This window comes from Cebus imitator, unplaced genomic scaffold (assembly GCF_001604975.1).
Source record: "Cebus imitator isolate Cc_AM_T3 unplaced genomic scaffold, Cebus_imitator-1.0 Scaffold15, whole genome shotgun sequence".
NCBI lineage: Eukaryota > Metazoa > Chordata > Mammalia > Primates > Cebidae > Cebus > Cebus imitator.
This window is the reverse complement of record NW_016107330.1, coordinates 11,718,349-11,733,048: the sequence shown is the minus strand read 5'-3', so window position 1 is coordinate 11,733,048 and position 14,700 is coordinate 11,718,349. Positions and strand designations below refer to the sequence as shown.

The window sequence follows — 14,700 nt, the reverse complement described above, 5'->3', positions numbered from 1 at the left end:
AAAAAAAAAAAAAAAAAAAAAAAAAAAAAAAAAAAAAAAAAAAAAAAAAAGAAAGAAAGAAAGAAAAGAAAAGAGAAAGGAAGAAGGCATTCAGCCGTTCAGCATTTGGGGTGGTCTTTTGAGGTGTGAGGTAGAGTAGATTTTGTGGGGACGATCAGGAACTTGTTTTTGGACATGTTGAGTTGGAGATGCCTTTTGGAAATGAGGACACCCGGGAGGCAGCTGAATATGTGTTTGGCATTTGAGAGAGAAGTCTGGGTTCGAGGTATAAATTTGGGAATTGTAGGCACAGAAGCGACAGTTAATACCCTCATCAAGCTTGATGCGGTCGGTCATCTAGGGAGAGGGAATAGGGTCATAGGAAACAGTGGGACAGAAGCACTCAGCAAACCAGGTATTGAAAAGAATTTCTTTAATCTGATAAAGGGTTTATGCCAATAACCTGCAGAAACCATCATACCCACTGGAGAAAGCTTTGGCATACTCCTTTTAACGCTGGCTTATGATGGTGAGGAGCTGGGGCAACCTGGCTGTCCACAACTAGGGAAATGAACTAGTAAGAGTGGTACGGGCAGTGTCTGTGTGGCAGTGGTATTAAAACTAGACATCAAAACAGCAGCATGGTGGAGTCTAAAGGCAGAGGACTGAGTGAGGAATGTAAAGAATCAAACGCAGTGTATGTAAGTGCAAACCACCCCCACAGGCAGAACACTATGTAACAGGCAGAACACTGTGTAACAGACAGAGCACTGCATAATGTACGAGGACACTTACAAATCCAAGGTCACATTAAATACACTAGCATAGGGACTTCGGGGAGCCATGAGAATGGCATTGGGGGGCAGGGAGCGGGGACAAAGGAAACAATGAATAAATAAAACAGAACCGAGAGCTCATATCACATGTCATATGCTAAAAGAGGTAATGCACCCCACTGTCTCTGCACCTAGAGTCCAAAACTGACGAGTGAATAAAGAAAAATAAAAGTGACCCAGGAGATGTGAAAGGCTCATCCAGCCCCACATGATTATTCCTAGGGTTTTCTCTCCTCCCTGCTAGCCTGAAGCTCTGTGAGAGTAAAGACCACTGTCTTACCCATCTCTGCATCCCGAGCCCTTGCACCCAGCAGCAGTTCTATGAGTGCCACCAGTACAGGCTGGGAAGTTCTGAATTTTGGCCCCAGGGACAGGCATTGAGATAGGCTTGGTCTGGAGGCAGGTGCCTTCTCCCATAGCTTCTGCTCAGGACAAGGAGGGGGTGGGGACCTGGGAAATCTTTCAGAACCCAGGGCCTCCTTACTGGCCCCACCCCTAAAGCTCCTCCCCTGCACAGAGGCTCCTGGCTGCTCTCTGGCAGCCCTGGAAGCAGAGGGGCCCAGTTTGGGGCTGCAGGGGCCCCGGATGCCCACCACCCTCTGCCAATGTCCTGCCAGCTTGGAATGGGGCCTCCGAGTGTGTGCCAGCCCCATCGCCAACCCCTACCTCCCTTCTCTGCCAGGCTCCCGGCTCCTCCGAGGCCTGATTATGCATGGCGTGTGCCGAAGTCCCGCCGGGGCTGTGGCTCCAGAGCGGCTACTTGGCAGTTCGGTGGAGGGGCTAGGGCTGAAGGGCCAGGCCTCGGCTCTGAGGACTGACTCTGGCAACCTGGGCAGAGGGCCTGGGAATGTCCTGGAGTGGGGCAAAAAGCCAGCCTTGGGCTGGGTGTCAGAAGATCCAGGGTAAATGACATGGGACAGAGCATCACCACCATTTCTTAGGCACTCATGCCTCACCCAGCCCCATGCTGTTTACATCCCTGATCTCACGACAAGGGTGAACAGCCCCCGTTTTGTAGTTTAGGAAACCGAGCTGAGGTTTGGCTAGTCGTCGACCACGCGCCACTCAAACCCAGGCTGATTCCAGGGCTCCACCTCTCCGGGCCTCGGTTTCCCCACCATGAAGAGTAAGAGAGACCAGTGCCCCGCTTGCTCCATCCCACAGGAACAAGTGGAATGAGCTTAGGGCAGGGAATCTGGCTGGGGAGGGAGTCAGGCCTGGTGAGTTCTCCTACCTGAGCGGCCTGGCCAGGCGGCAAGTGAAGAAACAAAGGAGGCCCAGGGCCAGCCCCAGGAGGAGGAGGCTGAGGGCCACTGTGAGGACCAAGTCCAGGATGGGGGACAGGAGGGCCATCCTGGAGCAAAGAGGGCCCCTGGGAGCAGCCACCACGCCCTGCACACACCCGGTCACTCTAGCTCCACTGGGTCAGTGGCCATGACCCGCTTTATCTCTGGGTTAATCTTTGTGGATTAGTCAGGAGGGATCAAACGGGGTGCTGGGGTGGGAGGGGGAGCAGCCTACAAAGCTCCCCTCTCCCATTTGAGCCCCAGGGAGGGCCAATGCTTGTTCATTCGACTTTGTTCAGTCATTCTTCACTCCCAAACACGGCGCACCTGCTGGGTATCTCTGTGCTAGGTTCTAGGGAAACAGTCGGGAACAGGACAGACATAGTTTCCGTCAGCTTGGATGTAACTGACCAGCCAGTGTAGACAAGGCACCTACTGTGTGCTAGACATTGTGCCAGGTGCCCTGCTTCCAAAGTTGTCCCCCCAACCCAGATCCAGTCTCTCTTGGGTCCCCAAAACATCCTATGAAGTCAGGATAGGGGTTATGTTCCCATCTCACAGATTCAGAAATGGCCCAGAGAGGTAAAGCCACTTGTCTCATGCACAACTGTGCACGATTAGACCAGGCACTTTCCGATCTCGATTCCTGCCTCCTGGTACACCTCGGATCCCATGGTACAAAATACCCAAGGTCAGGGGGAGACGCTGTTACCCTCTTGTGCCAAGGAAAGTCCCCTCTTCTTGACCCCAGAAAGGCCACTGACCTCACCACAGCAGGAAAACTAATCTTGTTACCCCATTACGCCATTTTCTTTCTCAATACTCCCGTAACTCAAATTGCATCAGGTCCTCACAATGTCCTAGTGATACAGGCAGGGTGGGGATTATTAGCCCCATCAATGAAAGGGAAACTGCAGCCAAATTAAATTTAAAAGAGTTTAATTGAGCAATGGATGATCTGTGAATTGGGTGGCCTCCTGAGCCAGAGTAGACATCACTGCAGCCGCGTGTTGGAAGATTTATGGACAGAAAAGTAAAGTGAGGTACAGAAGACGGAAATAAGGTGCAGTCAGATTGGTTACAGCGTGGCACTCGTCTTATTTGAACACGGTTTGAACAGCTGGCTACATTTGACTAGCTCAAACTTGGTGATTGGCGGCCAGGCATGGTGGCTTACTCCTGTAATCCCAGCACTTTGGGAGGCTGAGGCAGCCAGATCATCTGAGGTCAGGAGCTCGAGACCAGCCTCGTCAACATGGTGAAACCCCATCTCTACTAAAAATACAAAAATTAACCAAGCGTGGTGGCAGGTGCCTGTAATTCCAGCTACTAGGTGGCTGAGGCAGGAGAATCACTTGAACCCAGGAGGCAAAGGTTGCAGTGAGCCGAGATCATGCCACTGCACTCCAGCCTGGGCAACAGAGCGAGACTGCGTTTCAAAAACAAACAAAAAACTCCCCCAAACTGGCACAAGCGTAGGCTATGGTCTATTTACACCTCTATTTCTTATAGTTTACGATATACAGAGAAGCCCTTAGGCTGAACTTAAAATATATAAGAAAGCAGCATTAGACTAAATCTGATTTAACAATTCCCTTCATTTAGTTATTTTTTAAAATAAACTTGAGTCATTGATGTCACTGTCACCATTGTAAATGTACTTACTTGGTCTTGAAATCCACTGGGAAACAGGAAAGAGTAGAACAGTGGGTTTTGTAAGGTGGGAATGAGGACTTTAGGTTATTTTTTTTAAAGGTTAGAGTAGAGGGTTTTTTTAATGTTGGAATGTCCTGTTTACAATAAAAAAACAAAACAAAACGTGGTTTTAGCATTTATGTGTTCTTTTTAAAGTTTTAGTTTGATGATATCACATTTAGTATGAGTGACTCTATTTGGGTTTGATGTGGTCTATTGGGGCCTGATGTATGAATTCAGCCCTCTCATAATTTTGTTTTCATTTTGTTTTGAGACGGAGTCCTGCTTTGTCACCCAGGCTGGAGTGCAGTGCCGCGATCTCAGCTCACTGCAACCTCTGCCTCCCAAGTTCAAGCAACTCTTCTGCCTCAGCCTCCCAAGCAGCTGTGACTAGAGGCATGTACCACCACACCTGGCTAATTTTTGTATATTTAATAGAGACGGGGTTTCACCATATTGGCCAGGCTGGTGTCGAACTTCTGACCTCATAATCCACCTGCCTCGGCCTCCCAAAGCGCTGGGATTACAGGCGTGAGCCACCGCGCCCGGCCCTATTTTTGTTTTGAGACAGTTTTGCTTTGTCACACAGGCTGGCATGCAGTGGCACAATCTCGGCTCACTGCAATCTCTTCCTTCCGGGTTCAAGCAATTCTCGTGCCTCAGCCTCCTGAGTAGCTGGGATTACAAGCATGTGCCACCATGCCCAGCTGATTTTCTGTATTTTTTTTAGTAGAGATGAGGTTTCACCATGTTGCCCAGGCTAGTCTTGAACTCCTGAGCTCAGGCAATCCGCCCGCCTCAGTCTCTGAAAGTGCTAGGATTACAGGTGTGAGCCACCGCTCCCAGCCCATAATTTTGTTTTAAAGTTCCCCCTTTTCGGTCAGGTCCTCACTTAGGTGAGATTGTGACCCAAACTTAGGGCCCTAGCACCACCCTCAGTTACCAGATTTTGAAAGCGAGGGGTCAGCTGTCACAGCCAGCAAATCGGACCCAAGCCCAAGCTCCACCACTTCCCAGGTGTGTGATGTTGGCTCAGTCCCTGCACCTCTGAAACTGTTTCCTTTGGCGTCTAACACTGGTTGCCCATTCAAGAACTACGGTGCGCCAGGTGCTGGCTGTGACACATCTGACCTCCTGTGGTCCTCATTAATAGCCCTGACAGTGAGACAGAGCTGTCCTCTTTTACAGGTGAGAAAATGAAGCTCCAGTTGGCCATGGTGAAGATGGCCCAGGGTTAAATCAACGGCACGTACCGGGCCAGGCCCCGCACAGGCCTACACATGGGACCTACCCAGGAACACCCCTGTACCAAGGTCTTCCATCTCAGCCCAGCCAGGCGCCTTCCCCACTTAAGCCCACCCAGCTCCCGGGCCTGCTCTGAGGACACCCTCCAAGGGTCTATCATGCAGCCTACTGATGTGCCCCCAGGGAGCGTCACCTGGTATAACTCAGCTTGTACCAGGCAGGACTCACAGGGGCAAGTATTTGCCCTCAGGGAGCCCCCGGTCCAGAGCACACAGCCCCAGAACATCCAGGCTGGGAAGGTCTTTTGAGATTTCCCAAACGCCATGGACTACAAATATCACTTGGGGTGCTTGTGGAAAAAGTCTTATTCCCAGTTGTACTATTCTGGGAGGAGGATTGACTGGGCAGTGCATGAGGGAACTTCCTGGGGAGTTTTGTTCTGTCGTCCAGGTTGGAGTGCAGTGGCACAATCTCGGCTCATCGCAACCTTCACCTCCAGTGTTCCAGCGATTCTCATGCCTCTGCCTCCCAAGTAGCTGGGATTACAACGTTTCCACCTGGACAGAAATATTCTTTATCATGACCTAAGACATAGTTAAACATATGTATATTTGTGAAAGGTTGTCGAGGGCCTAATCGCCCCTACGCTGTCTATATCGTGAGGTTTTGGGGAGGATCTGATGGGATTTCAATAAAGGGAGTGTTGGGAAAGAAAAGGTTTAGTGGAGGGATGTGACTATATTCAATTGAAAAAGAGAGATTAGAGAGATATAATAACCCCCAAATAAATCCCTACCTCTCCTACCCCTGACCTACGCAGTCAGAATCTCCCAGGTCAGGGCCTGGGAAGCTGTTTTTTACTTTTTGTTTTGAGACAGGGCCTTACTCCGTTGCTCAGGCTCGAGGGCAGTGGCACGATCACAGTTCACTACAGCCTTGAGCGATCCTCCCGCCTCAGCCTCCCAAGTAGCTGGGACTACAGGCATACATGACCACATTTGGCTAATGTTTACATTTTAAAAATAGAGATGGGGTCTCACTGCATTGCCCAGGCTAGTCTTGAACTCCTGGTTTCAAGTGATCCTCCTGCCTCAGTCTCCCAAAGTGCTGAGATTATAGGCATGAGCCACTGTGCCTGGCTGGAAGATGTACTTTTTTTGGTTTTTTTGAGATGGAGTCTTGCTCTGTTGCTCAAGCTGGAGTGCAGTGGCACGATCTCAGCTCACTGCAACTTCCACCTCCCAGTCAAGATTCTCCTGCCTCAGCCTCCTTAGTAGCTGGGATTACAGGTACCCGCCACCACACCCAGCTAATTTTTGCATTTTTAGTACAGACAGGGTTTCACCATGTTGGCCAGGCTGATCTTGAACTCCTGGCCTCAGGTGATCCACCCGCCTCAGCCTCCCAAAGTGCTGGGATTACAGGTGTCAGCCACTGCGCCTGGCTGGAAGCTATATTTTTAAGTCATTTTCTGAGCAGATTTGTTTGGGAAACTTTGTCTTAGAGATCATCCCATTGTCCAAATGGGAAGACTGAGGTCTAAAGAGGAGGAAAGCCTTGCCGGTGAGAGGAACCACTATGAGCAGACCCTGCATCTCCCAGTTGCTGCCCCCGAGACACACACAGGGAGGGAACTATCAGAGTCGGCCTGGAGCCAGCGTTCCCTAGCCTGTCAGCTGAGCCTTCTGGGCTCTTCCAAGGAGCTGTGGCTGGAGAGGAGAGTTGCCCTTGTGTCCTGGTGGGCACTCGGAATGAGGCAGGGGCTGGGGGGCTTCTGCATAGCTGCCTAGTGAGGGAGCCTTGCTAAAGGCCAGCCCAGTAACATTTCAGCTGCAGAGTCATAGGGACGGGACATGGAATTCCTCCCTCCACCAAGCCCAGCATCTCTGGCAAGCCTTGCTGGCCAGGACTGTATTCATTACTGGAGGAAGTTGTTTATGGCCGTCATAAAGAGCTGGATGAAGCGCTTGGGCAGGAATGTGTGGTGGTCAGAGTGGGCTGCAGGTCAGATCCAAGGAAGGACTTCCCTACAGGGCAGTGGGCCAGTCCTGGGGATATAGTAAGGCTCAGACTTCTAGCCGCTGACAGCAACCCCCCATCCTGGCAGGAAACAGACACAGAAGGGCCCTGGAGGCCTGGTGCCAAGCCATGGCATCTTTAGGGCTTTGATGAGAAGCCAGCTAGCCTCAACACCTCTGCACACTGTGCTTCTCAGCCTAAAATGTTCCATGCTGTCCAACCAATGAATCCCTCCCTCTGCCGTCTACCTACCTCACCCCAGCCGAGACAGCAGTTTCGGCTCCTCCCCAACTTCCCAGAACCCAGTGCCACGAAGTCCTTGGTGGCATTTATCAGAGCCTAGGAGAATCATGGGTTGTCACCCTCTCGCCATGGCAAGCTCCTAGAGAGCTGGAATCCTGCTTTGCTGATGGCAGCAGCCCTGTGGCGGCAGAGGCTGGCACTGGCCGGGCGGGAAGGGAATGCCACTAGGTGGAAGGATGACGGGGTCAGAGGGTGGGTGGCTGAAGAGACAGCTCAGCAGCAGTGAAGATGGGTGCTGGAGCCAGGCTGCCTGGGTTCTGATCCTGCCTCTGCCCCTCACCAGCTGGGCAGCTCAGGGCAGGTGACCTCACCCCTTCACGCCTAATCGAAGCCACCGCATTGTTGTAAGGATGTGTTTGTACACACCAGGGCGTAAAACAGGCTGGATGTGCTAGGTGTTGAGTGAACGTCAGTCAGGAGCAGGGTTATGGGGAGCGGGGGCAAATGGGGTGGATGGACTGCAGGGCAGACATGGGCAAGTGGGGCAGATGAGGAGCTGGAGCTGAGAACAGACGGACCCTTCCCCACCCACTTGGCCAAACTGCCATGTACTCAGGGATTTCCCAGAGACCTGTTCACCTGGATGGCGGCAGATAGTCCTTCGAGCTCTAAGGCTCTAGAACCCAGAAGCTCACGTGCCTGCTGATCACCCCCGCTTCGAGGGGTATGTTCTTAAGCAGCAGAGACCCCATTCTTACAGTCAAAGGGCTCCCATCCCCAGAGAGAACCGGATCTCTCTCCCCCCTCAACATGCACTTGGGAAGAAACGAATAACCTATCAGGTAGCCTGACACTTTCTTTCTGTCTTGAAGGGGAGAGAGAGGGAAAGTCTAGGACAGGGTACCGGCCCGAGGAGTCCGTGGGGGTGGGCCGAACAGCAGGCTGGAAGGCTGATGGGGTTGAGATGAGCAGAAAGAGATGATGCTCCCAGCAAGACCTGAGTGTGCAGAGGCAAGGAGGCGGGAATGTGCGGGGTGGGGGCAGGGAGAAAGGCACGAGCAGGCGGCCGGCAGTCAGGGCAGAGGGGCAGGCTAGACCCACCGCAAAGGGCTCTGCTCCCCGACCACGGCCTGGTCGACAGCACGTCTCCTCTCACTACCTGCCCCATCTCCAGCCCCATTTTACAGGCGAGGACAGTGAGGCTCAGACTGTCTGTCACTTACCCAAGGCCACACAGCAGAGCTGGAATCAGAAACCCCAAGGGTCTGGGTTCTGGAGCCAAAGCTTCTCTGGGGGTCCCTGAGGTTCCAGGATGGTCATGAGGCCCCAGATCAACTCTGTGAGCAAAGGACTGATGGCCCGAGAGACAGCAGGAGGGAGGCGTGGGAGGGAGATGCGGGGGAGGGAGACAGTGGGGCCCAGAGACACCATGCGTGAGGCCTGCGACACCCTGGCGGGGGTGGGGGCGGGGGATGGCTGCTTTGCAGGCACACAGGCTTCTGCCATGCCACAGAGAGGACATGTTCTGCCCCATGCCATCTCGCTCCAGGCCAAGGCTAGATGCCAAGTGGAGAGCGCAGTGGGGGAGGATGGCCATGCACTGCGCATCCGAGGTGTTCGCCAGTCACCTCCAGCACTTCTCCCAGCACCCTGCCTTGAGGATGAGCTGAAGTCAGAGCCTCCCCAGTACTAGGAGACATGGCCATCCCATCCTTGCTCTCACAACCAACATCGAGAAAAGGAAGGCACAGAGAGGGCATACTACCTCCCCAGCGTCACACAGCAAATCGGGGACAGGGATAGGTCTCCCCACTAACCAGCTGAGGATTTGGAGGGCAATTACCAGAAGACAAGGCAGTATTTGAGGCACAGTGTGGACGCCAATGTCATGAACTTCCGTACATTAGTGATTTGCGGCCGCTGATGAGAATATTTCAAACTGAGACTATTTTAGAAAAATCCTTATTTTACGTATTTTGTCATTGTATTAATAAGAGTAATAATAACAAACCCTTTCACAGACCCCACTACCTGCCATGCATCATTCTAAACACTTTACCTATATTAACTCACTTGATCCCCACACAACCTTCACGGTAAGCACTATCATTATCCCCATTTTACAGGTGACAAGACAGAAGCACAGAGAGGTTAAGGAGCAAGCCCAAGGTCACACAGCCAGCAAGTGAGCAAGCCAGAATTCAGCCTGACTTGGGGATGTTTCTGTCTTCCTGGACTAAGCATAAACTCCTGAAGCAGCAGGCAAGATTGGAAACGAACCAGCATTCACCCTCTCTGCAGTATGTACATTACAGGTACACATTACACATTTGCAGATGAAGGGGTTGCATGCGGCTACTGTTTGATTCATGCTCACTATACTGTTCCCAAATGTTATTTCATTGTATCTGCACCATGGTTCCCGGGGAGGGGGGGGGGCGGTGCTTCGGGGCTTCCTATAACCGTAACTTTACAGGAGAGGTGAGGTGACTTGCCAGAGGCCACACAGCAAGAGAGTGTCACATCTAGGGTCCAAGTCTCTGATCTTTGTACAGTATCTTGTGGCCAGTCCTGCAGTGGAAATCACTCGGGGACTTGCAGTGACAGGGATGGAAGGACTCCAGGTTCAAGACCTGGCTCTGCCCCTGGCCAGGTGGGCGCCCCCTGGACATCCCTGCCCATAATCCCCTACTTCAGCTCACCCTCAAGGCAGGACACTGGCCAATCCCGGCTCTCCCCACTCCCCTCCCCCTAGCAGAGGATGTGTTGACTGCGCAGATGGCCCCACACAGGCCCTGTGAGAGGAGGCTGAGGAGGAGCCGGGCTGTGGGGAAAGGCGCAATGAACTTGCAGTCTGCTGGGCAGCAGCCAGCACAAGCCGAATCCCTGGGTGGCCGGCGCGGAGGGCTCAGGTCAGAGGAGGAAGGACGCGGGTGTTCCCAGAGACAGTGCTTAGGGCAGCTGGGCTCCAGATAACACGTTCCTCACATTCCCAGAGGACGCTCCAGCCAGCCTCACGGAAAGCTCCTGTGGGTTCTGCATTTGATCTCCGCCGAGACCTTGAGACACAGCAGGGTGGGGCTGACGCCTAGAGCCCCAGACAGGAAACTGGAGGTGAGGTCCCACCCAAGGGCACGCAGCTCAGCAGGCCCCCATTCCCTCTGATCACCGGCTGCGTGACCTTGGGTCCATCACCTCACCCATCAACTGGGGACCATCCCGGCAAGAGCCTACGTCACTGTAGGAACAATGATTCCGTGAGACAAATAAGCAAGGAGAGAAAGACCCAGGGCCTGGCACACAGTAAACAGTAGCTGTTAGTCAAAGCAACAGTGACCACGAGTGTGCCGGGCACTGCTCTAAGTGCTTCACACATGAAGCCATCTGGTCCTCCCTCATTGCTCCCAGTGTACAGAGAAGTCAAGGACCTTGGCCAAGGTCACATCGCTACTAACAGGATCCAAAGAGGAAGAGGGAGGAACTCTCTATGGAGCACCTACTACGCGCTGGGGGCTTTTCACCCAGTCTTCCAATTCCAGTGAAGTGGGAACGATCAGGTCTGGCTCAGAAGGGAAAACCAAGGCTCAGAAAAAGGAGGGAGGTTCAGGGTCACACAGCAACCACGTGGGAGGGCTGGGATTCAGGCCAGGCCTGTCCAGCTCCACATCCAGTGTACATGCCACCCCCATCCCAGACACATGCCAGGACAACCTCAATCACCAATGGAAAACCTAGTGCCTCAGCCATCCCAGGCACAGGGGTCCCTGCCTCAGTGGGGCTACATGAGCTCACTCTGCCGGGGTATGTGTGTATGTGTATGTATGTGTATGGTGGGGGGCGGGGAAAGGTCCTGGCAATGAGCCGCAGGAAGCCATGCCTGGCTGCTGCCCCGTGGCTGGTCCTCATGTCAGGCTGCTCTCTTGGCTCCCCGTGGGCTTTCCTGTGATTGCAGCTTCCTGAGGGCCTCATATCTAGACAGAGTGCCCCTCCACAAAGGGAGGGCTTCAGTCACGTTGGTCCCCTCCCTCCCAGGTCAGCTCCTCTGGGTTTATAATTCTGCATAGAGAGGCTGAGAGGATGGGGGCAGCCCAGGCTTACAAGTCGGAACCCTCGCTGAATACTCAAGGGCTGATTCCTTGACTGTAGAGCAGGGATAATAAAACTCCATTCGGCTTCCAGTATCCACGTCTTAGAAGGGAAGGAACCACACTTCTAAGGTACAATGCAGATGTTTCCACGGCTCTCCACTGTGCTCCCTCTGGTGAGTGGAGTGGACATCTACCGTCGTTTTTGGTCACCCAGAGTCCATTTCCCCATCCTAACAATACCACTGGGTTTCCTTGGAAGTGACCCTCCCTCCTTCAGCCTGGTTTGTATGGGACTGATCCCATCTCCAGCTCCAGGTGGACCCTAACTGGCTCTAGCTGGAAGACTCTCTCTGCCTGCTGGGTTATGAGGGTGTGAAGTGTGGGGAGGGGCACTTTGTGCAGCCTGAAGAGGAAGTGACCTCTCAGAGATGGAATAGTGAAAGGTAGAGACCTTGAGTCTTTGATAGCATCACTTGGGCTCCTAGATGCAGCCATGCCTAAAGCCTTTCTCTGAACATCCTGATTACATGAGCCAATTAATTCCCACATTGGTTATCTTGGCTTTTCTGTTACTTGGAACACAGTCTGACCTCAGAACCGCAGCTCAGCCAGTTTTTCTGAGCCCCTTAGATTGTGAGCAACCAAGTCAGGTCATTCATACTCTGCCAGCTGTTTCTGCCAGAGGAAAAATCTAGCCAACATGCGAAAGCTGACAAGTTTCAAGTATGAGGTAATGTAAGACTCCAACTTCCTAAAAGTCACTTTCTACTTGGAATCTATAAACTTGTAGAATTATAGAAAGTTTAGCTGGGCGTGGTGGCTCATGCCTGTAATTCCAGCACTTTGGGAAGCTCAGGCAGGTGAATCACAAGGTCAGGGGTTCGAGACCAGCCTGGCCAACATGGTGAAACCCCATCTCTACTTAAAAATACGAAAATTAGCTGGGCATGGTGATGTGCACCTGTAATCCCAGCTACTTGGGAGGCTGAGACAGAAGAATCACTTGAACCCAGGAGGCGGAGGTTGCAGTGAGCCAAGAGCCTGCCATTGCACTCCAGCCTGCACAACAGAGCAAGACTCCATCTCAAAAAAAAAAGAATTATAGAAAGTTTTTGGGCTGGACTTGTGTTAATAGCCCTGCAGGACTCAGACCCTCACTTTCTGATAGGTTGCTGTCCACTGAGCTCAACAACTCTTTGGCCACCCGGTTCTATGCATCTGTTGTGTGCCTGGCCCTGTGACAGGACCCGCAGGTACAAGCTCTGCCTTCCAGGCCGTTCAGGTGGTGACTGGTTATAATTCACCTTCCTAGCAGGTTTTACACAAAAGGTCTCAGAGGTCCCTCAGAGGGGGAATACCACTACACCCATTTCACAGAGCAGAAAGGAGAGAGACAGCAAGGTGAGGTGACCTGCCCTAGGTCCTTCTGCTAAAAAGAGGGGCAGGGCCAGGCCATGTCCCCAAATCTGCCTGGCCCTGACCTTACTGCATTTTATCTAGTGACTGGAATGGAGTGGGCTGGGACTGTCATTTCTTTGAAAGAGTTGTTCCACTCAGGAGCAGTCAGAGTGCTTTACAAAGCTAAGAAAACAGGAAAGCTAAGTGTCATGAGCATCCTGTTTGCCTGCAGGTCTTGACTTCTTCCGAAGCCCCAGTATTCGACCTGTCCAGCTTTATTCTCCTTTCTTTTTTTTTTTTTTTTTTTTTTTTTTTGACAGGGTCTTGCTCTGTCACTCAGGCTGAAGTGCAGTGACACGATCATGGCTCATTGCAGCCTCAACCTCCTGAGCTCAGACGACCCTCTTGCCTCAGCAGAGGACCAAGTAGCTGGGACTACAGGCGAGCGGCACTACGCTTGGTTGATTATTTAATTTTTAGTAGAGACAAGGTCTCGTTATGTTGCCCAGACTGTCTTAAACTCCTAAGCTCCAGCAATCCTCCTGCCTCAGCCTCTCAAAGTGCTGGGATTCCAGGGGTGAGGCCCTGCACCCAGCCAAAGTTTCATCTCCTATAGGGCTCGCTGCTTGCAGGCTGTGGCCAGAGAGGGAACTGGCACTACCCTGAGATCCAGGCCCCAAATGGTTTCATGGGAGACCTCGTCACCCCAGGTGAGCTGTCCCAGCCTCTCTCAGGCCTCTGCCCGTGTCTCTAAGACCCAGCAGACCGTGACTAAACACCCTCTATGCCCTAGGGCTTTCCCTATATGTTATTCAACCAACATCCGCTGGACCACTGTTTATTGAGCAGCCACTATATGCCAGGGGCTGTTCTAGGTGCTGAACATAGCAGCCCAAATCCCTGTCAGTGGGGCAGGCAGACAAGAAAGCAAGTAAAAGCAATAGAACGCCAGGTGGCGGTAAGTGCAGTGGGGAAAAGAAGGCAGGGAGGACGGGAGGTTTGCAATTTTAGAGAAGTCAGAGAAGGTCTCACCAAGAAATCATCTCACCGTAGCCTTGCAATAATTCCACGCAGGCCAGGACGTGATTCCCAAATCACGGATAAGGAAGGATAAGGTTTCAGGATTAACTCTCGAGTCCACACATGTCAGTACAACCAGCGCAACTGGATTCCTGCCCAGGGCCGCCTGGCTCCCACGTGCGCTCTCCCCTAACTCTACCAAGTGTTACTAGCAGCCCTTTTGCAGATGAAGAAACTGAAACCACAAACCCAGACCCTCAGGAGTACACGAGGGTGAGGGGTGGCGGGCCGCCCTCTGCACCTGCCTCTTGGCAAAGCCCACATCCGCTTCCTAGACCTATCTCCAGTGTCAGCTCTGGGCTTGTTGAAACTCAAACTCCTCTTTGCTGACTCCACGTCCTCCCAGAATCCTCCTCTCTTTCCCAGAGCCCCTTTGGCTCTCTATCCCAGGTCATATCAGTCCTAAATTGTCCAACCCACCTTTGTTCTGCCTCCTCAATTAACTTCTGGCCCATCACTAAACCTGCATTTGCATTAAACTACAAAAGGCATCTTGCAAATGGCCAAGGATGGACAGTCAGAATACACATGTAAGGTCCGGTGTGGTGGCTGACACCTGTAATCCCAGGACTTTGGGAGGCCAAGGCAGGAGGACTGCTTGAGCCCAGGAATTCAAGACCAGCCTACGGAACATGGCGAAATCCTGTGTCTACATAAATTAGCCAAGCATGGTGGCATGCACCTGTAGTCCCAGCCACTCAGGAGGCTGAGACTGGAGGATTGCTTAAGCCCAGGAGGTCTAGGCTGCAGTGATCCAAGATTGCACCACTGTGCTCCAGCCTGGACGACTGTTTATTGAGCAGCTACTATAGAGCAAGACCCTGTCTCAAA

At 52.4% G+C, this 14,700-nt stretch overlaps 1 protein-coding gene across 4 annotated transcripts in view; it reads right to left on the bottom strand.

Annotated features, from left to right (window-relative positions):
* ALPL (alkaline phosphatase, biomineralization associated) overlaps nt 1-14,700 on the bottom strand; it is a 71,531-nt gene that overhangs the window by 27,033 nt on the left and 29,798 nt on the right. Inside the window, exon 1 of one of the 4 annotated variants that reach the window (XM_037730634.1) lies at nt 2,050-2,227. The exons of the other annotated variants lie outside the window; for them this stretch is intronic. The gene's annotated coding sequence lies outside the window, so the exon portion shown is untranslated. Of the gene's footprint in view, nt 1-2,049; nt 2,228-14,700 lie in introns of those variants that run through there. 4 annotated transcript variants of the gene reach the window in all.